Source organism: Schistocerca serialis, chromosome 7 (genome assembly GCF_023864345.2).
Source record: "Schistocerca serialis cubense isolate TAMUIC-IGC-003099 chromosome 7, iqSchSeri2.2, whole genome shotgun sequence".
In the NCBI taxonomy this organism is placed as follows: domain Eukaryota; kingdom Metazoa; phylum Arthropoda; class Insecta; order Orthoptera; family Acrididae; genus Schistocerca; species Schistocerca serialis.
Genome location: NC_064644.1, coordinates 589,465,351 through 589,489,053, shown reverse-complemented (window position 1 = coordinate 589,489,053; position 23,703 = coordinate 589,465,351). Strand labels below are relative to the sequence as shown.

Sequence of the window (23,703 nt, the reverse complement as noted above, 5' to 3'; positions counted from 1 at the left end):
GCGAGGGGTAGTGGCTTCGCGGCCGACACGAGAGCAACAGGAGTCAACCCACGGCATCGGTCTGGTCGGCGCGAGCTGCGACGCCGTGAGACGGGAAATCGGCGCGCCTTCCTGCGTCCGTTGAAGCGGCTGGCAGCGGACGGTTCGGGAGAGCGTTTGGGGGCTGCTGCGCCAGTCTTCGCCAGACATCGCAGTTATTAGAAGTTAAGTGATTCGTGATATGTTGATGTCATTTACTTGTTAAATTCTACTTGTTTTTTTGGTCAGTCTCGCGTCCCCAGATTGTTCGTCTATCTCCCGTCCACATTTGTTAGGCAGTTAGTGTCTGTCTGTCGGTCTGCCATACGTTAATAGCTGCCTCTGTCATGTTTGTCAGATTCGGTGTTAACGAATTTATTGCCTAAAGTGTAAAGGCCGAATTCCTAAAATATGTTTTTATCTTCGCTATCATCTTGAGAGGCGGTATATGTGTAATGTAGAGCATGTTTGTACATTTTATGTAAGACTGCACTTCATGGGTTTTTATTTAAATGGTTGTTTTAGTATATAAAGTTGCCACCCTTCCACCGTAAGAGGTTTTTTTTTTTTTTTTCAAATCAAGTTGCACCGTCGGTGGCAATTTAATCTTTTAATGTTAGTGTTTGTACCATTTCCATCCCTCCTACGGTGTGCATAGTTTATGTGCTTGTGTCAGTTGTTAAAATTTTTAGTTTAAAGTAATCTGGTGTGTTGCAGATTTGCATCAGTGTAGTCTTTCAGAGGTTGTTGTGAGCGGTCGTGTCTGCGGCCGTGTCAAAAGGGAGCGCAAGGTTCTCAGCCCGAAAGCTCATACTGTCAAAAATTTGTTCCTTCTGCCTCTGGATAACTTGTAACTTGATATTTAGAGGATGCTTTCTGATTATAATTTTAAATCTCTTTCTAAAAAAAGGGGGTTTTGGGAATAAAATTTCCATTTATTGGAAAATAATTTTTTGTAATTTGTTTCATCAGTTACCAATTGGTAACTACTTCCACGCTCACATAGTGTGATTAAATGTGTTAATGTTCTTGATGAATCACCAGTAAATAAAGTAAATTCTTTAAGAAAGAGATTTTGAAAGTAAATTCACAGTTCAAACGTCTTATGATTATGTACATGTACCAGACAATAAATCACACTCGTCTTTGGAAGCTAAGTATCATACAGAAATGACAGCGTATTTCGTGAACAGGTCTTCGTTTGCGCTGCATAACGAAGTAATGCTTAATCACAAGTTGTACTTAAGAAAACTTCAGAAACTCTAGACGTTTATCATGAAATGCAAGTAAGTAAAAAGCCTTTTCCACAACAACACAAATCAACGTGCCGGATTTATTCGGTAACGTCCACGAAAGGGGGAGAGCGTTGTACTGTGGAAAATTTTTGAGACCTCCGACTCTAGCCAACCCTGTAGCAGAAGTTTGATATACTCGTATTTTGTAAGGCCATTTTTAAATTACGACATTCGCTTTGTACGTGATGCAGTCATTTTCTCAAAATACGAAAGTTACTCCAAAATATTAAGGTTTTTCCAAATGTGAAAGCGTGTTCCAAGGTACAACATGGTCATGTATCCAGGAACAAATGTTTGATTCAGAGTTAAATCGTTCTAGTCGATAAAATAATGTCAATATTGTACTGAATAATCTCCCTGTTACAAACTATTTTATATTCCGGGCAGCCCCAGCTGTTGAAAGGCATGATGTTAGGAAGAACTACGCTGACAGCTGGTAAAACTGTTATTTATTAGAAAAGAAAACCGGTTTCTCGGCCTAACACCGCGTCATCTGGTGCAACAACATCAAAAGATCTAGAATGAGATTTTCACTCTGCAGTGGAGTGTGCGCTGATATGAAACTTCCTGGCAGATTAAAACTGTGTGCCCGACCGAGACTCGAACTCGGGACCTTTGCCTTTCGCGGGCAACTGCTCTACCAACTGAGCTACCGAAGCACGACTCACGCCCGCTACTCACAGCTTTACTTCTGCCCATACTCATACCCACCTTTCCTAGTCAAAATTTACTGTTCAATAAATATCGTCAATACTATGGTGACTGAAAGAAAAAGAAGACTTTCAAAGAATGGATCAAGTCTTCTTTACCTTTCACTCATCGTAGTCAATTGACGATACTCTCTGAATAGCAAATTGTGAGTAGGAGCGATGGAAACACCTATGATCTTTTAACGTAGTTGTACCTGATCATGCGGCTTATGGCAGCAAAACCCATTTTCTTTTTAACAAATAACAGTTTTACCGGCTGTTAGCAGAGTTCTCCCTAACTTCATGTCTATCGTTACATCATTACTCTACAAGACACCAATAATCAGTAAGTGAAATCAAACTAAGCAGAAGTATTATCAAAGACCAATTACAAGTTAAATGCATTTTAAAATAGAGGTTATTGGAAACTAACGAATGAATCCATTTTAAAAAGAATTAAAATTGTTAAGACCTTAAAGAAGCTCTTCATTTGCAAATGTAACTTGCTCTATGGTAAAATATCTTCATCTTTTTCAAGGTACAGGATCGTGCACGACCGACGAGCTATGGCTCAACTGTCCAAATATTTTGTAAATAGTTTTAAAAAAATGTATGACATTTTACTCATCATAAAATTCTATACTTGTAGATTTAACAGTATATTCAAAATAGCTTTAATATATAATTCAGGACTTAACTGTGTACAACACAAAATATCAACAAATGCTAACAACAGCAAATACTGTAGAATATGGCAGAAACCGGTAATGCGTACTGTTTCATCTGATTCTAGAATCAGCTTCTACACTGAAGTACCGACAAAAAAAATCTTGTGTTCCTATGGGTTCAACACTCACCCCTACTTCGCAGCAGGGAGGTATGTATTTTATAAAGGACTTCAAAATTTCTATTGTAATCGATTGAATTTCAGAGAAAGAGCTGTGTGAAGGTCTAGAAGATAACTGGCGTTTAAAGGGTTTCAGATCATGTTCCAATAATGTCCCAGATATGTTCTATTTTTTCTGTTTCCTTAATATTATTTTCCCCCCATGACACTATACTTGAAGTCCGTTCCATTGTTAAGCTCCATTCCTTTCATCCAAATCCCAGCGATCTGGGAGTGGGACCGAAGAGTTCCCAATTGGAAACTATTGAGAGGGTATTTTCACCCCAGTGTTTGATCGTTCCAAAGGCACAGGTCGCAACCCAACAAATACTACTCATCACGAATTTCGTGAGTTTCCCGGTGTCGACGGGAAGCCTTGCTTCTGCTATAACCAAAATGATTTTAAAGCTGAATCGCACGTTATCAGTTGATAGAGCGGTCCCATACTGTCTACTGCGATATTTGTTCTACTGATATGCGTTAACAGGGACAGTGAAACACGAAGAATAGCCACTACTTCAGCGGTGACAGCACCACCTTGGTCCGCACTCACTGTTGTCGCCATGCAGCAGCGCTGCTCAGTTGCTGCTGATGTACTCGTTATCCATCGTATCTTACTGTCCCTGATAATACACTCTAGTAGAACAAATACAGGGTGTCCCACTCAAACCTCCCTGATTTCAAGGACCCAGGAGAGGAAAACCAGATACAATGTAAAATGCAACACATTGTAGAGCATCTCAAAGAATTAAAATTCCCGCGTCAGAAGTGCCAAGTATTGTCGCCAGAGTGCAGTACTGTCGCATGAAGTGAACATGGCGAATCCACAGCAGCGCATGCAAGCAGTAGTACGGTTTGCAGAAACAAAGTCGCCGATTTCTGTGGAAAGAAATTATCGTCGTGTGTATGAATATCATCCAACTGATGTGAAAACAATTAAGGAATGGTATAGGAAGTTTCTGGTAACAGGAAGTGTTCTGAAACATTCTGGAAGTGCACGTTACAGAGTTTCAGAAGAGGCAATGGAGGATATCAGACAAACGTTTCTCAGAAGCCCACGTGTCAATTCGTCAAGCATCTAAGCAACATGATGCACGTCTATCAATATTGCATCGTGTAGTTCACCAGCGACTTCGTACGTGTACTTACAAAGTGCAAATCCTACAACATCTGACGCCCAACAACAAACCACGCAAACAACAATTTGCTACGGATATGCTGCAGCGTATTGATATGGATGCCAGCTTTCTGGAAAGATATTTATTCTCAGATGAGGCAACCTTTCATCTATCAGGAACAGTTAATAGGCATACTGTTCCTATTTTGGGTTCGCAAAATCGACACGTTCTCACTGAACATGTTCGTGATAGCCCTAAACTAAACGCATGGTGGGGACCAATGCACAACAGGATTGTTGGACCGTTCTTCTTTGCTGAACAAACAGTGAATGGGTCAGTGTATCTGGACATGTTGGAGCAGTTTGTGTACCCTCAGATACAAGACTTGCAACCCAAGAGGAGCTTAGCCTCATTGGTCAACGGCTGTTCCCAATTTCCTGGATAGGAAATTTCCCAGTCATTGGATCGGACACGGAGGACCCATTGCCTGGCCACCACGTTCACCCGACAATGTGCCTTTGATTTCTTCATGTGGGGATTCGTGAAGGACCTCATGTATGCGACCAAAGTGGACGATATTCCTACGTTGCGCCATCGTATCCCTAATGCGGTTGCAACAATAACAGAGGAAATGTTACAAAGAACTTGGCAGGAAATTGAATATACACTCGATATTCTTCATGCTACAAATGGTTCACATGTAGAGGTGTATTGATGATAAATTATTTGAGACGCTCTACAATGTGCTGGAGGGAGGATTGAGTGAGATGTCCTGTATTGACGTAGACTAATCTGGGACCGCCCTATCGAATGGGCACATAAAATTAGGATTTAACAGTCATTTTGTTCGTAATGGGAACTAACTGATGCATTCCTTCGACATTGCGCCCAGCATGACAGACACGATGAACAATATTTGTTTTCTATGAGTGCAGCTACACATTTAAAAAAGGAAACAGCAAATATCTGCCGGAACACCAGAGAAAATGCGCCTGACGACTTTTAAAAGGGACAGGGGTTTCTCTCCTGTCTCTCCTCATCAAGGAAACCATTTACGTTGTTATAAACAGAATCTTGAAAACACTGACGTAGCTACAGGTATACAGTGAGAAAATCAATTTAGAAATTATTTGGTACACGATGACAGATGAAACATCAAACTTTTCATAGATACTGTTATAATAAAAGTTTATTCGTGAAGGATTGTAGCAATATGAGAGCTAGAAAAATTGTTCACCTACCTATGTGCATTAGAAGCTAGGAGCAGCCAAAAGAAAATGGAATAGTTTACTGGTAAAGTGGAATATCATGCGGTAATTCGTTTTTCGGCAGCGATGAAAAAGTCGCAGTCTGTCAGGAAAATCGAGATGAGTTATGTAGCCACTTTGGGATATTCCCCTTCATCAGAAAAATATGTTTGTCTTTGTTTCATTTATGTCGTATCTGAGTTAAAACAGAGCTGTCGTAGATATTCCTTACCTTCATCGTCAGGTGCTGACCGACTGCCTCGAGCTGTGTGTGTCACATATATTGTTGTATTCTTGTCGCCACTGTTGAGTCTTGTACCATAGGAATCAAGGGAGAGGATGTTGTTTGGTGGGCAGTCCCTTTCTTTTTGCGACAAAACTACACAGATGTATTAACAGTGTTCTCTATTTACATCAACAGGAACCTACTTATCTTTGAGTGAGTCCATGTATTGTGGTACAAGTCCTAAAATACTAGTCCACATTAGCCTCAATGATGGTGAACTACATGTCCCGCTATAAACACTACTCCAGTCGCTATACACTCTCGTAGCCGGTGATGTGAACTGACAAACGCCAACTAGGATAGTGACTGAGCTAGTGACTGTGGCCGTCTTGAGACTGAGGCTCTCTGGTCAGCGGCGGCGATCTAAATACTTGCGGTCTACAGGGCGTTGGCGGCGTGTTGCTTGCGAGTCTGTCTCTGGCTTCTCTCCTGATAGGCGCGCTTGACCCAGCGCATATTACAGATCTTCTTGCTACATCTTTGCTCACTGGTGTGCTGGCGACAGCTTATGCCAGCACATATATAGCAGTGGTCTGGCATAGTACTCGACGAATGACGTTCACTGAGGTGGGATTAGCAAGCGTATATGAGGGGCGACCCAAAAGTAACCGGAATCGTTATGATGCACATCGTGTACTTGTAGTAACAGGTTGCGCCGCAAGAGGGCTGTAGTAGGAGCTCTGCTGAGTCATTCTGCCACGCAGCGTCACCCAACAGTGAGAAGTGCGGTTTCTTTGGCAGTTCTTCGAGTGTGCGTGCAGTGCAGACGTGACACGAGGAAATGGCTTGTTCTTACAAACAACGAGCGGCAGTGAAGTTTTGTTTCTTGCTCGGCAGGAATGCAGCAGAAACTGTTGTGATGATTCAGACAGCCTACAAAGACCATGCTCTTAGTTAAACGCAAGTGTACGAATGGTTTTCTCGGTTTAAAAAGGGAGAAATGGTGGTTGAAGATCAGCCTCGTTCCGGTCAACCTTCAGCTGCTCGAAGAGATGACAACATCGACAAAATCCGTGAGCTCATCAGTGAAGATCGAATCAGGACAATCGACCAACTCGAGAACTTGTCCAGGTTGTCCTGGAGCTCAATTCAGCGCATCTTGACCATCGATTTGGGGATGTGAAGAGTGGCAGCAAAATTCGTGCCGAATCTTCATACTGGAGATCAAAGGGATCATCGCGTTCAAGCCTGTCTCGAAATGAAGGATGCGTTCAAAGATGATCCACATATTTTTTCAAGAAAATCATTACAGGTGATGACTCATGTTGCTATGGGTACGATCCAGAAAGTAATCACAATGGAAGTCACCTGGCTCACCTCGACCAAAAAAAGCTAGACAAGTGAAATCGAATGTGAAACGATGTTCATCTGTTTTTTTTTTTTTTTTTTTTTTTTTTTTTTTTACATCAAAGGGATCGCACACTCTGAATTTGTCCCTGAAAACCAGACAGTAAACTAACAATTCTATTTGGACGTTATGAAACGGCTTCGTAGAAGTTTGTCGCGAAAACGTCCGGTTTTGTGGGATTTTGGCGTGTGGTTCCTGCATCACGACAACGCTCCCGCGCACACAGCTCTCAGCGTTCGCCAGTTTTTGGCCTCAACGAAGACGACTACTTTGACCCACGCGCCCTATTCGCCGGATTTAGCATCCTTGGACTTCTTCTTGTTCCCGAGGATGAAAAGAGACTTGAGAGGGAAGCGTTTTGCGGATGTGGAAGACGTAAAATGCAATGTCATGAAAGTGCTAGCAGGTATCAAAGAGAACGAATTTAACAGGTGCTTCGAAGACTGGAATGAACGTTTGGACAAGTGTATTAATGCTAATGGAGAGTACTTCGAAGGAGATTAAGGTTATATTTGAAAACAATGAATTATATGCTTTCTAGAAAGAAATTCTACTTATTTTTGGGTCCCCCCTCGTATGTGGGAAATAAGCACAGTGGATAGAACAATAGAGGAAAGCACCATCTCTAGCCTTGACAACCCCCACCTCCCAGATTCTTTAGAGAACCAAACCCCTATATGTATAACACATGTAAAGAAATAAAACGGTAAAAAAAAGTAAATTAAAATACCATGCCTGGTGCTGAAGTTTCACTGCACGAACAGCAAAAATGAAGTAAGCGATAAAATTTTTCCTTTCATTATTTTGTGTGGGGTGTCAGCGTGCAAAGCTCTAGAAAAGGTTTGAAATTGTGTGTAAAGCTTGTTGGAACACTCTAAGCGCTCTCATTCTCAAATCTTGGGTGAATATAGTCTGGATAATTTGTGCGCCGTGAGCTTTGCTGCTACATGAGCTACGCCGCCCCAATATACAGGGTACTAGGAGCATAAGGGCAGATATTTCAGTGTCTGAGGACAGTACTGAACACCATTACGTCAGTATTTACTTCATTTTCAGACTAATAATTATAGCTATTAGGAGTAGTAGGTTGTAAGTTCGTTAGTACCTGCATGTACATGTGGCAAGAGCAAGCCGTTAATTCTTATTTTCCCCTGGGTAACAGGTCAGGTGCTAAAGTGTAGATGCGTGGACGCAAAGCAGTTAGTCTATACTGTCAGGTGTAGTCCACTTACGAGGTACCCGGTAAGTGCGAGGTCTCAAAACGCCAATGATATTTATGGCATTCGACGCCCCACTTATTGTCTACATTGGCTACATTGTCTGCATTGGCTGCTAATGGCAAAGGGAGGTGGGAATGGAGGTATCCAATGATGAACACAGCATGAGGCTATGGAGGTCGTAGTTGAACTGCTTAGTTTATTTATTTATTTACACGTCAAATTACGTACGACCAAATTGAGGAGCAAATCTCCAAGGTCATGGAACGTGTCAGTACATGAAATTACAACATAAAAATAATAACAGATAAAAATAAATGTTCATGAACCTGAAAAAAGTCAGTCCATAAGTTTAAGTAAACGCTATCAGCAATACAATAAGAATCAGCCTAATTTTTCAAGGAACTCCTCGACAGAATAGAAGGAGTGACCCATGAGGAAACTCTTCAGTTTAGATTTGAAAGCTCGTGGATTACTGCTAAGATTTTTGAATTCGAGTGGCAGCTTATTGAAACTAGATACAGCAGTATACTGCACACCTTTTTGCACAAGAGTTAAGGAAGTCCGATCCAAATGCAGGTTTGATTTCTGCCGTGTATTAGCCGAGTGAAAGCTGCTTATTCTTGGGAATAAACTAATATTGGTAACAAGAAACGACAATAAGGAATATAAATATTGAGAGGCCAATGTCAAAATACCCAAACTCGTGAACAGAGGTCGACAAGAGGTTCGTGAACTCACACCACTTATTACCCGAACCGCCCGTTTCTGAGCCAAAAATATCCTTGTAGAATGGGAAGAATTACCCCAAAATATAATACCATACGACATAAGTGAGTGAAAATAAGCAAAGTAGACTAATTTTCGTGTGGAAGTATCACTCACTTCTGGTACCGTTCGAATAGTAAAAGTGGCAGTATTAAGTCTTTGAACAAGATCCATAACGTGGACTTTCCATAACAGCTTACTATCTATCTGAACACCTAGAAATTGAACAATTCAGTTCCACTAATCAGACGCCCGTTCTGTGAAATTAAACCGTCAGGTTTTGTTGTATTGTGTGTTAGAAACTGTAAAAACTGACTCTTACTGTGATTTAACGTTAGTTTATTTTCTACAATTAAAAAAATTAAAACGTCAGGTTTTGTTGTATTGTGTGTTAGAAACAGTAAAAACTGACTTTTACTGTGATTTAACGTTAGTTTATTTTCTACAAGCCATGAACAGAGGTCATGTACGGCAATATTTGAAACTGAATCAATGTTGCACACCACATCCTTTACTATCAAGCTACTGTCATCAGCAAACATAAATATTTTAGAGTTACCCATAATACTAGAGCGCATATCATTTATATAAATAAGAAACAGGAGCGGCCACAACACTGATCCCTGGGGCACTCCCAACCCCCCACACACTTGACATTACCCCACTCAGGTCCCACATCACAGCCGTTATCAACATTGTGAATAATGACCTTTTACTGCCTGTTGCTAAAGTACGAGGTGAACCAATTGTGAGCTACTCCCTGTATTCCGTAATGGTCCAACTTCTGGAACAATATTTTGTGATCAACACAATCAAATGCCTTAGTTAAATCAAAAAATACTCCTAGCGTTCGAAACTTTTTGTTTAGCCCATCCAGTACCTCACAGAGAAGAGAGAATATAGCATTTTCAGTTGTTAAACGACTTGTAAAGCCGAAATGTACATTTGATAGCAAATCGTATGATATAAAATGATCAATTATCCTTACATACACAGCCTTTTCAATGACTTTTGCAAACACTTATGGCATAGAAATAGATCTAAAACTGTCTAAATTATCGCTTTCTCCTTTTTATAAAGCGGCTTTACTACTGAGTAATCGTTCAGGAAACTGAGCATTCCTAAAGGAAAAATTACAAATATGGCTAAATACACGGCTAACATGTGCAGCACAGTACTTTAATATTCTGATAGGCACTCCATCATAACCATGAGAGTCCTTAGTCTTCAGTGATTTAATTATTGACTCAATCTCCCTCTTGTCTCTATCACAGAGGAGTATTTCAGACATCAATCTCGGAAAGGCATTCGCCAAGAAAGTTATGATTTGCTGTAGAAACTAAATTTTTGTTTAATTCACCAGCAATGCTCAGAAAATGATTGTTAAATACTGTACCTATATCTGATTTATTAGTAACAGAAATATTTTTACTGCGAACTGACTTTATATCATCGACCTTGTGCTGCTGAGCAGACACTTCCTTCACAACTGACCATATGGTTTTAATTTTATCCTGTGAATTAGCTATTCTATTTGCATACCACATACTCTTTGCCTTCCTAATAACATTTTTGAGCAACTTACTATACCGTTTGTAATGGGCTGCCGTAGCTTGATTGTGACTACTAACATTTTGATATAATTCCCGCTTTGTTCTAAATGATATCCTTATCCCACTAGTCAGCCACCCAGGCTGTCCACTACTGCTAGTTCCCCGTCAACTAGCAAGTCGCTACAGTGCTAATGGTATTGACATAAATCAGAGCAATGACAGTACAAACAAAGCCGACATTCCATCATATCGACAACAACAGTTGCCATAGTTGACTTTTCTTCAGAACGGAATCCAAGGCCTTTTTGCAGAGAGAGAAAGAATTGGCAGATGACACATTAGCGTTTCTGCAAGATCAGTCCGTGGCATGCATGGTGTCATATACACTCTACTACGCGGACAACACGCACGAGAAGTACTCTGATGACGATACATGCTTAACAAGCGAAACTGATACTGAAACAGGTGTCGAGCCACGCGCATGATCCTTGTCGGACAGAGAGCCACAAATCCGCAGCGTAGAGCATAGTAAAAAGAGAAAACAGATTTCGAATAAGTCCGCAGCAGTACGACCGTGCACTGCATAAGAAAGACTACGGCTGTTCAAGGGAAGACAAGGCGCACTTGTTACAGAAACTGTTCTTTGAACGTTTCAAGGATACTCGATACAATTTACAAGATGTGCATGATAGTGACCTAATACGGTATGCGCAACAAATTACAATGATTTCGAGGGAAGCAGTGGATTGTTGCATAACTTCAAACAGTGTTGCAGATATGGAAGACATGACATGACGAAATTGCAAACAAGCTTGACGATGTACAGCAAACTGCGGAATCGGCCTGATAATGGGTAGATGAGGTAAAAAAACTTATCGCTCAATAAGGAATTTGTTTTCAACTCCAACCAATAGGGATCTGAAGAGGAAATGCGTCTGAGATGAGCTCAGGAAATTGAGGGTACCAAGAGATGTGCGTCAAGATCAAACAACATCAGTGCCTTAATGCAGTGCTGCGAGAAATTGGGCTGCTCTCCCCCCTACGATTCATTCTCGTGTACGTGTTCTTGCAAGGGCAGCAGGAAATTTTTACGTCACAGCAAAAGCGAGTAAGAGGACTACAACTATGGTGTGAGCACTTGGTCGACAGCTGCTGAAAATAAGTTGCTTTTGCTTGACTATTACTCCTTTAGAGCAAGCTATTCCTCCCGAAAAGTGTGTGACATTACAGTTCATACCACCTGGAACCACTGTACAAACTCAACTTCTGGATTTTTATTTCTTCCATGCCTATAAAACATATTATCGCACTATCGGCAGCTACACCTTAATGAAAATCAGTTTTATGATAAGCTCCACAACAAAAAGTTTTCCATTCGGTTGCATACTATCACATTCCAATGTATAAGAAACTATCAACCTCGATTGCGGTAATGAAACCAACCTTTACCTAAGTTTCAGTCCAAATAATTGAGCCTTCTTCAGAAGATATACCTGAATCTATAATTTGTCTTAAAGGGCATGGTCTAGAAATAAAATTAAAACAGCCTGAATAGGCGTAGTCACATTTTAAAAATGCTGCACATAAGTACTAAGTCAAACGAAGACTTAAGCTCTGGCGAGCACCTCGTCTCCATGAACGCCTTGTGGTGGGCCTTGGGAGCTCACGTGAAAGTAAGAAGGACTAGATATCGCGCCGAAAATCAACATGAAGGGGAACATTGCGCATGTCTAACCGAGACCATGACTGTCAAAGATAAAAGCCCAACGCAGTTATATCTTAAAACGAATAACTTATAGAAAGGTTGAAAATCTTAAACATAAAGCCTCTGCACCAGGTTATTACTAAAATGTAACAAACTATGCATGGATTTGTCTAAGTTCGAAGGGTTATGACTAAAATGTAACAAACTATGCATGGATTTATATAAGTTCGAACATCCTACCCCGACTTACACTATTAGAATATATCGGCACTTTCACAACGAATGCTGCATAACGCACCCATCGTTATTAATGAAAGATGACATATGAGATTAAACAGCGAAACTGTAGTATGTAAACACCATAATGTAATAATCTCAGTTAACCTGTACACAGATGGTTTAGGCCGGCCGGAGTGGCCGTGCGGTTCTAGGCGCTACAGTCTGGAACCGAGCGACCGCTACGGTCGCAGGTTCGAATCCTGCTTCGGGCATGGATGTGTATGATGTCCTTAGGTTAGTTAGGTTTAATTAGTTCTAAGTTCTAGGCGACTGATGACCTCAGAAGTTAAGTCGCATAGTGCTCAGAGCCTTTTGAACCATTTTGAACAGATGGTCTAGTAAGTGTTTTTATCAGTTGATGTAGATATACTTCTTATTGCTGACACGCACTAAATGATGAATATTATCAAGATTTTTTTTATCTTATTACTAAAAATAACGCGTGAGTGAACGAAAAACGCCACTTCATGTTTTACGAGTAAAAAATATGGTAATTGCGCCAACGCCCTTTCATCGCCCTTATACTCTATCGACCGACAGAGGTCAATTTCACTACGCGCTACAAAAGAGAATTATCGCCTGTTATATTTAAGGCTATTGTTAAATAGATATGATAAAACGCCCTTTCATCGCCCTTATACTCTATCGACCGACAGATCAATTTCACTACGCGCCACAAAAGAGAATTATCGCCTCATATTTAAGGCTATTGTTAAATAGATATGATAAAACGTGCTTGACCCGAAAAGACACACAGGAAAATTTTATGGACACTTGACATGGGAAAACGCCATGTTCTTCACAGGGAAGAATCAAAAAGAAATAAAAGATAGCTATTAATATACCCATGTTCATGCCATAAATGGACAAGGAAGAAGTCTTCTCTGGATTACAACTGCCGGCCGCGGTAGCCGTGCGGTTCTAGGCGCTTCAGTCCGGAACCGCGGGACTGCTACGGTCGCAGGTTCAAATCCTGCCTCGGGCATGGATGTGTGTGACGTCCTTAGGTTAGTTAGGTTTAAGTAGTTCTAACTTCTAGGGGACTGATAACCTAAGATGTTAAGTTCCATAGTGCTCAGAGCCATTCTTGGATTGCAACTACAAATAATGTAAAGGGAATTAAATCCCAAAAGGTCAAGATGGACCAGCTAAAATTCATCTTGTCACCTGAGGCTAAATTTTATCACTCGTCGGCTAGTAACCACTTATATGAATATGCTAGCCACAACCTTAAGGCTTGTCTAAAATAAAGTACATCAAACACCGACCATCTATGTCACACCGCCACCGAAATACTGCCAATCAAACATTATGTGGTCATTATTGAACCGTGATTTACTTTCAAAGAATGTTCTTAAGAATTTATTTTATTTACTGACGATTCATCAAGAACATTAACACATTTAATCACACTATGTAAGCATGGAAGTAGTTGCCAGGGAGTAACTGATGAAATCATAACCAAATTCCTTTTAACAAATGGGAATTTTATTCACTTTAATAGTGCCTAAAAGCATTTTTTAAAAGAAACAGATTTAAAATTATAATCTGAAAGCACCCTCTAAATATCAAAGTTACAATTTATTCAGAGTCAGAAATAAACAAGTTTTGACTGTATGAGCTTTTGGGCAGAGAACCTTGCCACTCCCTTTTGACACGGCCGTATTTACGACCGCTTACAACAGAATCTGAAAGACTGCACTGGTGCAAATCTGCAACACACCAGATAACTTTGAACTAAGAGTTTTAACAATTTACACAAGCACACAAACTATGCACCCCCCGTAGGAGGGATAGAAATGGTACAAAACACTAACAATTAAAATATTAACCTTGCCACCGAAGGTGCAACTTGATTTTAACTTCTAAGAAAAGTCTTACGGTGAAAGGGTGGCAACTTTATATACTAAAATGATAATTTAAATAAAAGGCTGTGAAATGCAATCTTATATAAAATTCTACAAGGTTGGCCAAACAATAGTTAAGATGCTCTACAGTACACAGATACCGCCTCTCAAGATCATACCCAATAATATCAAAGCTTCGAAAGATCAAAACATATTTCAGGTATTAGGCCATTACACTCCAAGCAATAAATTCGTTAACACACCAAATCCGACAAACATGACAGAGGCAGCTACTAACGTACGGTACATTGATAGGGAGATTACCGAACAACCCGAACTGCAGATTGCTCTAACCCGCCCCTACTCCACAAGGGAAAAACGGAACACCCAGTTTATAAACAACCTTTTCCCGCGGATGGGCAAACGGAGAAGAATGGTGGGACGACCCCAAAGCAAAACGGCTGGTGACCTCACCAAGAAAACAAGTAGAATTTAACAAGAGTAAATCAAATAACATATCACCAGTCACTTAACTTGTAATAAACTACGATTTCTCGAGAAGACCTGGCGCAGAACCCCAAATCGCTCTCCCGAACCATCCGCTGCCAGCCGCTTTAACGGACGCAGGAAGGCGCGCCGATCTTCCGTCTAACGGCGTCGCAGCTCGCACCGGCCAGACTGATGTCGTGGGTTGACTCCTGTTGCTCTCGTGTCGACCGCGAAGTCACTACGCCTCGCTATACGCCGCGGCCCACTGGACTCACGTGGCGACCTCACACGCGTCGACGCTCCAGGCGGAGAAGTCATCTTGTGTCTCAGTGCGCGACCGACCAACCGATCGATCCAACCGCCAATGACCATTGCCAGAGCAAACTCGAGCAGACTGGCGACCTAACGCGCAGACTCAGATGCACAAACTCAGCCCCGACTGGGCGACCACTCGCTGAGTTCTCTTACTGGCGGAGTGGAAAGACTCTCATTTTTCCGGCTTTAAAGGTTGATCCGAACGACAGACATAGTAGCACTCCGAACGAAAAACAGACACTAACTGCCTAGCAAATTCGGACGAGAGACGGACTAGCAAGCTGGGGACGCGAGGCTGATCCAGATTGACTGATTGGCGAGCTAATAGCGCCCCTTACATGCACGTGAACAGGCCACCGCCAGAAACGGAGGGCGACTGCTTCACACTACGCGCTGCGGCGCGCTCTTCAAAACAGTAATTCTTACCATGGCTCAATTATAATCTAAAAAATGGCATAAAACATTCAAAAATTTCGTGTTTTTTAATTGAAGTTAATCATTAATTAGGTTATCCTTATCAAATTGCAGATGTTTAAAAATCTCCAGTTCTTCTGGGATGTCTAATCTATCACCTTTAGGACCGTGCTGGTTAGGGGATTAGACGCATGTGTCATTTGGATCAGGTGTTCGTCTTATCAAATTGCAGATGTTTAAAAATCTCCAGTTCTTCTGGGATGTCTAATCTATTACCTTTAGGACCGTGCTGGTTAGGGGATTAGGCGCATATGTCATTTGGATCAGGTGTTCGTCGAAGGAGGAACCTCGTGTGCCGTCAGCACTTTTGATTGGAATGTGCTCCTTATATCTAGTTGTAATGGCTCTGCCTTTTTGACCCATATAATAGTTCGGGCAATGCACACAGGTGATTTTATAAACCCCAGAGCGAAATGTTTGTCATGTGATGCTTGCAGTGTATTGACCAAAATCTTTTTTTTCAGATTATTATTATTTGAAAATGCTACCTTAAACTCATAATTCTTAAGCATTCTAAGAAACCCTGCCTATGGAGGGAATAGATAAAATGGCAGCAGGTTCACCTTCTCCCCCATCATCTAATGTGGAGGACGTGTTATTTTATTTAGTTTCTTGTTGTACATTTGCCTCACCAAGTCAACTTTGTAAGCATTACTTCTAGCAATTTCCTCAAGCGTTACTAATTCAGATTCTAAAGTATCTGGAGACAGGGGAATTGTCAGGGCACGATGTATACTGGAATGAAGAAAAGCTAACTTATGAGCTAGCGAATGGGCGGAATCGGCCGGTATGATATTATCAGAGTATGTACTTTTATGAAAAATGCTGAACGCAGTGTGGCTATCTACTATAGTGAGGGTAAGATCTAAATAATTTAACAATCTGTTAGAGGATTCGTTTTCACGTGTAAAATTAATCTTCTCATGGAGCTCGTTAAGTGTTAGGAAAACTTGGTCTATGTCGTTTTGGTTACCGTCAATAAGAAGAAGTATGTCGTCTATGTATCTTGCGTAAAAGGTTATATTATTCATGATGTCTACGTTACTGGCGAAAAAACGACATTCTAAGTGATTTAGAAAAATTTCAGACAGAATGCCAAGCAGCGGGCTTCCCATTGCCAGTCCACACAGTTGGGAATATATTTTTACGTTAAATATACACTCCTGGAAATGGAAAAAAGAACACATTGACACCGGTGTGTCAGACCCACCATACTTGCTCCAGACACTGCGAGAGGGCTGTACAAGCAATGATCACACGCACGGCACAGCGGACACACCAGGAACCGCGGTGTTGGCCGTCGAATGGCGCTAGCTGCGCAGCATTTGTGCACCGCCGCCGTCAGTTTCAGCCAGTTTGCCGTGGCAGACGGAGCTCCATCGCAGTCTTTAACACTGGTAGCATGCCGTGACAGCGTGGACGTGAACCGTATGTGCGGTTGACGGACTTTGAGCGAGGGCGTATACTGGGCATGCGGGAGGCCGGGTGGACGTACCGCCGAATTGCTCAACACGTGGGGCGTGAGGTCTTCACAGTACATCGATGTTGTCGCCAGTGGTCGGCGGAAGGTGCACGTGCCCGTCGACCTGGGACCGGACCGCAGCGACGCACGGATGCACGCCAAGACCGTAGGATCCTACGCAGTGCCGTAGGGGACCGCACCACCACTTCCCAGCAAATTAGGGACACTGTTGCTCCTGGGGTATCGGCGAGGACCATTCGCAACCGTCTCCATGAAGCTGGGCTACGGTCCCGCACACCGTTAGGCCGTCTTCCGCTCACGGCCCAACATCGTGCAGCCCGCCTCCAGGGGTGTCGCGACAGGCGTGAATGGAGGGACGAATGGAGACGTGTCGTCTTCAGCGATGAGAGTCGCTTCTGCCTTGGTGCCAATGATGGTCGTATGCGTGTTTGGCGCCGTGCAGGTGAGCGCCACAATCAGGACTGCATACGACCGAGGCACACAGGGCCAACACCCGGCATCATGGTGTGGGGAGCGATCTCCTACACTGGCCGTACACCACTGGTGATCGTCGAGGGGACACTGAATAGTGCACGGTGCATCCAAACCGTCATCGAACCCATCGTTCTACCATTCCTAGACCGGCAAGGGAACTTGCTGTTCCAACAGGACAATGCACGTCCGCATGTATCCCGTGCCACCCAACGTGCTCTAGAAGGTGTAAGTCAACTACCCTGGCCAGCAAGATCTCCGGATCTGTCCCCCATTGAGCATGTTTGGGACTGGATGAAGCGTCGTCTCACGCGGTCTGCACGTCCAGCACGAACGCTGGTCCAACTGAGGCGCCAGGTGGAAATGGCATGGCAAGCCGTTCCACAGGACTACATCCAGCATCTCTACGATCGTCTCCATGGGAGAATAGCAGCCTGCATTGCTGCGAAAGGTGGATATACACTGTACTAGTGCCAACATTGTGTATGCTCTGTTGCCTGTGTCTATGTGCCTGTTGTTCTGTCAGTGTGATCATGTGATGTATCTGACCCCAGGAATGTGTCAATAAAGTTTCCCCTTCCTGGGACAATGAATTCACGGTGTTCTTATTTCAATTTCCAGGAGTGTAATTATGTTTCAACACAACACGCAGAAGATTCACTAACTCATCTGTTTCGTTCTCCGACATTTTCTTGTATTGGTGCAAGTTACTTCCTAAAATCTGGAGGGTTTGGTCCACCGGAACATTGGTGTATTCACTTGTTATATCGAAAGACACCAAGTTACAGTTTTCAGAGCACATTACGCGTTCCAACCGTTTGCCTAACTCTGTAGAATTTTTAACGGCGTAATTCTTTGCAAACACATAATTAATTTTTATTTTCTGATGCAGAAATCTACCTAACTTGTGGTAGGCGCTCCCGGTACTATCTACGATTGGGCGGATCGGATGATTACATTTGTGAATCTTAAACTGACTTTTCATCTTAGGTGGTTTGGGATTTATATTGATAAGCCACTTTTTACGAAACTCGCCTATTAACTTTTTAGTGTTCTGAAGCCCAACCCTTATTTCTTTCTGCACCACGGGAGTAGTATCTGTATCAAGTAGGAAAATCCCATTTTGATCGAAGAACGCTTCTGTTTTATTTATGTATTCCGTTTTAGTGGAAATAACTATCGAATTCCCTTTATCAGCTTTCGTAACTATGGCATCGTTATGTATTAACTTCTGATTGATACTTTTTATTGTCTTATGTGTATTACCATCCTTTTGACTGCTCTTTATATTATTTTCTAAAATTATTCAAAACTAATAGGCTATGCGTGTTTGCCTATTTATGGCAGTTTTCGCCCCCTCTAAACCGACTTTAAGATCTATTATTAAATGTTCCATGATTTTTGTTTCTGTAATCCTAGGTCAAACATTATATTAAAGCCCTTTGGCTAATAGAGCACTTTCAGAAGCTAAGGAAATAATATTTGTTTTATTAATTACCCGCTCATAATTTTTTTTTGTGGGGTTGTTGCTTGTCTACATTAATCTTACTCGTCAAGCAAGAGGGCTTCTTGTTATGTTTATTCGCAATTTCTTCTTTATGTGGAGCAAGCCAATCGTTTGCCGTTACCCAGAATAAATCGATTTGAAAATTATAAAAGATTGAAATAAACTTTGAAATCGGAAGGTACAACGTGTAAGCTTCTTCACTTAACCTTTTTTGCATAAAGATCACCTAGTCTACTGTTGAAAACCTGCATAGTAAGCTTCTTTTTTGAAGTGGGAGATCTATCGGCAGAGATACCTAAATAACCGTCAATAAACTTGGGGGACACATTTCATCAATTCTCATCACCCCATTACACCAATATGATCCTATGAGCATTCTTTCAGACCGGATTCCTAGATGAAAGCCGCACCCACGATACGTAGCTCCCAAGGAGTTAGCCTCCGATCTTGATGGTGCGAACCTTTGTGATCACTGCGGCGCTGCATTTTTCATTCGGTTTTCATGGTGCAAGTTAATGGTTTGTTTTGAACGTTTCTTGAATGTTGACCATGTCCATATCGTGAAATGTAACACATACATCCCACAGAAGGTCGATCTCTGCACCTCCCGGACACTAAGTTTCTGTCGCCCTCCTTATGCACGTGGTGGGTCGTTACCAGCTAAAACTTTTCCTATCTTAATTACTGTTAACACAACACTTTCGAATTAGCCGCCAGCCGGCGTGGCCGAGCGGTTCTAGGCGCTTCAATTTGGAACCGCGCGACCGCTACGGTGGCAGGTTCGAATCCTGCCTCGGGCATGGATGTGTGTGATGTCCTTAGGTTAGTTAGGTTTAAGTAGTTCAAAGTTCTAGGAGACTGATGACCTCAGATGTTAAGTCCCATAGTGCTCATAGCCATTTGAAGCAGTTCGAATGAGCCTCACTAAAGATTGGACTTGCGACCTCGCGCTCAGGAGTGCAGTTACGACCGTGCGGAAAACACCAGGTAGTAAATTATGTGACGTGTCGGCAGGAAGACTGTTTGACACAGAGAAAAACCCACTAACACGTTGAAGTGCGTACATAAACCACTGGCCATTAACATTGTACACGACGAAGATGACTTGCTACAGACGCGAAATTTAACCGACAGGAAGAAGATACTGTGATATGCAAATGATTAGCTTCTCAGAGCATTCACACCAGGTTGGCGCCGGTGGCGACACCTACAACGTGCTGACATGAGGAAAGTTTCCAACCGATTTCTCATACACAAGCAGCAGTTGACCGGCGTTGCCTGGTGAGACGTTGTTGTGATGTCTCGTGTAAGGAGGAGAAATGCGTACCGTCACGTTTCCGACTTTCATTGTAGCCTATCACGATTGCGGTTAATCCTATTGCGACATTGCTGCTCTTGTTGGTCGAGATCCAACGACTGTTAGCAGAATATGGAATCGTTGGGTTCAGGAAGGTAATATGGAACGCCGTGCTGGATCCCAACGGCCTCGTATCACTAGCAGCTGAGATGACAGGCATCATATCCGCATGGCTGTTATAGATCGTGTTGCCAGGTCTTAATTCCTGAGTCAACAGATGGGGACGATTGCAAGACAACAACCATCTGCACGAACCGTTCGACGACGTTTGCAGTAGCATGGACTATCAGCTTGGAGACCATGGCTGCGGTTACCCTTGATGCTGCATCACAGACAGGAGCGCCTGCGATGGTGTACGCAACGACGAACCTGGGTGCACGAATGGCAAAATGTCATTTTTTCGGATGAATCCAGGTTCTGTTTACAGCATCATGACGGTCGCATCCGTGTTTGGCGACATCGCGGTGAACGCACATTAAAAGCGTGTATTCGTCATCGCCATACTGGCGTATCACCCGGCGTGATGGTATGGGGTGCCATTGGTTACACGTCTCGGTCACCTCTTGTTCGCAATGAAGGCCCTTTGAACAATGGACGTTACATTTCAGATGTGTTACGACCCGTGGTTCTACCCTTCATTCGATCCCTGCGAAACCCTACATTTCAGCAGGTTAATGCACGACCGCATGCTTTGGGTCCTATACGGGCCTTTCTGGATACAGAAAATGTTCGACTGCTGCCCTGGCCAGCACATTCTCCAGATGTCTCACCAATTGAAAACGTCTGGTCAATGGTGGCCGAGCAACTGGATCGTCACAATACGCCAGTCACTACTCTTGATGAACTGTGGTATCGTGTTAAAGCTGCATGGGCAGCTGTACCTGTACACGCCATCCAAGCTCTGTTGGACACATTGCCCAGGCGTATGAAGGTCGTTATTATGGCCAGAGTTGTTGTTCTGGGCACTGATTTCTCAGGATTTATGCACTCAAATTGGGTTAAAATGTAATCACATGGCAGTTCTAGTATATTTGTCCAATGAATACCAGTTTATCATCTGTATTTCTTCTTGGTGTAGCAATTTAAATGGCCAGCAGTGTATTACGATACCAATGATCACAATATCTGCACCTACAAATAAGTCATCTCTTTATGTTGTTCTGGCACCTCTGAACGTCAACCCATGTTACTTGCGCAGATTCCACACAACAGAACGGCATACACGTACCACCACACTCGCATGACTTAACGTCTCTGACGTGAGGTCTCATGATGGCGTGGTGCCAGTTCTGTTACTTCAACAGCGCTCCAAAGCCACCGTTCTGCTCTTTTGAGAGAGACAGATTAATACTTTGCCTGGTGAACTGACGTAGTGAAATGAGTGCCACACCGCCTCACTCACACCCCGCTCCCTCTCGTCCCACTTTCCCCCTGACTCTTTCTCTTAGCAGGGCCAGTATTACTGGGCAGTAAGAGCAAGGAGACTGCTACAAAAACTGCAACTCCCCGTTGGTATCCAGTTTTTTTTGTGCTGCGTGAACAGTCAGTTTGTAGCATTCCGCACGATTTATTTCCTTGCTCATTTCGCTCATCTGCTCGCAACAACGCTGCACCTGTGACCAACAGTGCGCCACACCACAGCTCCATAAGAGAAGCACATCGGTCCGCGCAGTCAGCCACCTCTTGACAAAGAAGTACGTGAGCATGTTCGAAAGCTCGAGTCTTAATTCTTGGACACTGAGTAACTTTTGTTCATGGGTGGTGCCGCTGTAAATTATAAGTCTGTCTACCAGTACCTCGCGTCCGTCGACCGTCGCAATTTAATATATTATTGTATGTTGATTGTTGCCGACTTACGTGGTGGGCCTTAATGAAACTGATATTTCATTCAATTTTGATTTACAATTAAATGCTTTTGTGAAGTTCTCCTTTTTAACAATATTAATCTTAAATTATTTGTTACATTAATGAATGTTAGACTCGCTGAATCTTAAGACATGAGCATATAAGTTGAACAATGGAATAAACTTTTCATATTAATTTCCTCGGCTTGTCAGTTCACTATAAAGCAAAAATTTTTAGTTATTAATTACAATTGCGGCCCACACACGCTCGACAGTATTTTTTCTTACCTCCGTTAACCATTGCATTGTAGTCGGAGTCCTGGCTCTGGCCCTCGGCTGTTGTACTTGAATTAAGAATCTTAAGGCTACGTATTTTCTGCAACGTCGGGCGGCTGTGGAGAAAAATGGATATTACGTTAATAGCGGGCGAGTTGTTCGCTAATTTTTTATAAGTCAATATCGCCACGTAATGGCGTCATTGGCTGCATCGGCCGCTGCGATTGTTGCACTGTAAATTACTCGAATGCAGGTTAATTCAAAGGAAGGCAGACATGAAATCGCCATCACCTCTTACAAATTAAAAGTGCACAATAATATTAAATCAATATATTATATGCTTAATTACTACAGATATGCTTACATTTGCCAGCACATGCAAGATGTCCGTCTACACGCAATCAAGACAAGAGAAGAAGTGAAGACGACTAAAAATTAACAAAAGAGCGTATCTTGTCCTCTCTTTAGATCATTTTGTTATATTTCTCTGCACTTGAAAGAAATTATTATTATTATTATTATTATTATTATTTTACGGGTAAATTATAATATATATATATATATATATATATATATATATATATATATATATAATTCAATTTTTAAATGTCTCTTCTTTATAAATACTGTTTTTTAAGTGTTTTCTTATTATTTCACTGGGGACGCTATACAATGTGTTTATACAACACTTCCTCTAGTAGAATACTCTGTATCTGTGTAAGGAGCTCATATTGAGTCAACAAAGATCATTGAATGATAGGTAAGACGAACAGCGTAAGTGAGCACACGTAATCCCATTTCTTGTTTTTTGCTTCTACTCGAGGGACAAATTTCTCAAATTGACGACGAACACTGACTGAGAGACGTGCAACGTTCTCTTAAAACAGAGCCCTTGTGACGCTAAACGTTTGATTTGAAGTTTGAATTATGTGCAAAAATATTCTTTTTCGACGAACGTCGACCTCCTGCCCCATCACGCGTGGCGAAGCTGTGGCAAATCGAAGAGATATCCTTCAAATGGTTCAAATGGCTCTGAGCACTATGGGACTCAACCGCTGAGGTCATTAGTCCCCTAGAACTTAGAACTAGTTAAACCTAACTAACCTAAGGACATCACAAACATCCATGCCCGAGGCAGGATTCGAACCTGCGACAGTAGCGGTCTCGCGGTTCCAGACTGCAGCGCCTTTAACCGCTCGGCCACTTCGGCCGGCGAGATATCCTCGAATCA

General features: G+C 42.3%; 1 protein-coding gene and 1 non-coding gene across 2 annotated transcripts in view; one reads left to right on the top strand and one right to left on the bottom strand.

Moving 5' to 3' along the window:
• LOC126413267 (dipeptidase 1-like) overlaps positions 1 to 23,703 on the top strand; it is a 218,110-nt gene that overhangs the window by 85,700 nt on the left and 108,707 nt on the right. The window lies entirely within an intron of this gene.
• On the bottom strand, positions 1,899 to 1,973 carry Trnas-cga (transfer RNA serine (anticodon CGA)). Its single transcript has one exon. It is a non-coding gene; the product is annotated as a tRNA-Ser (tRNA).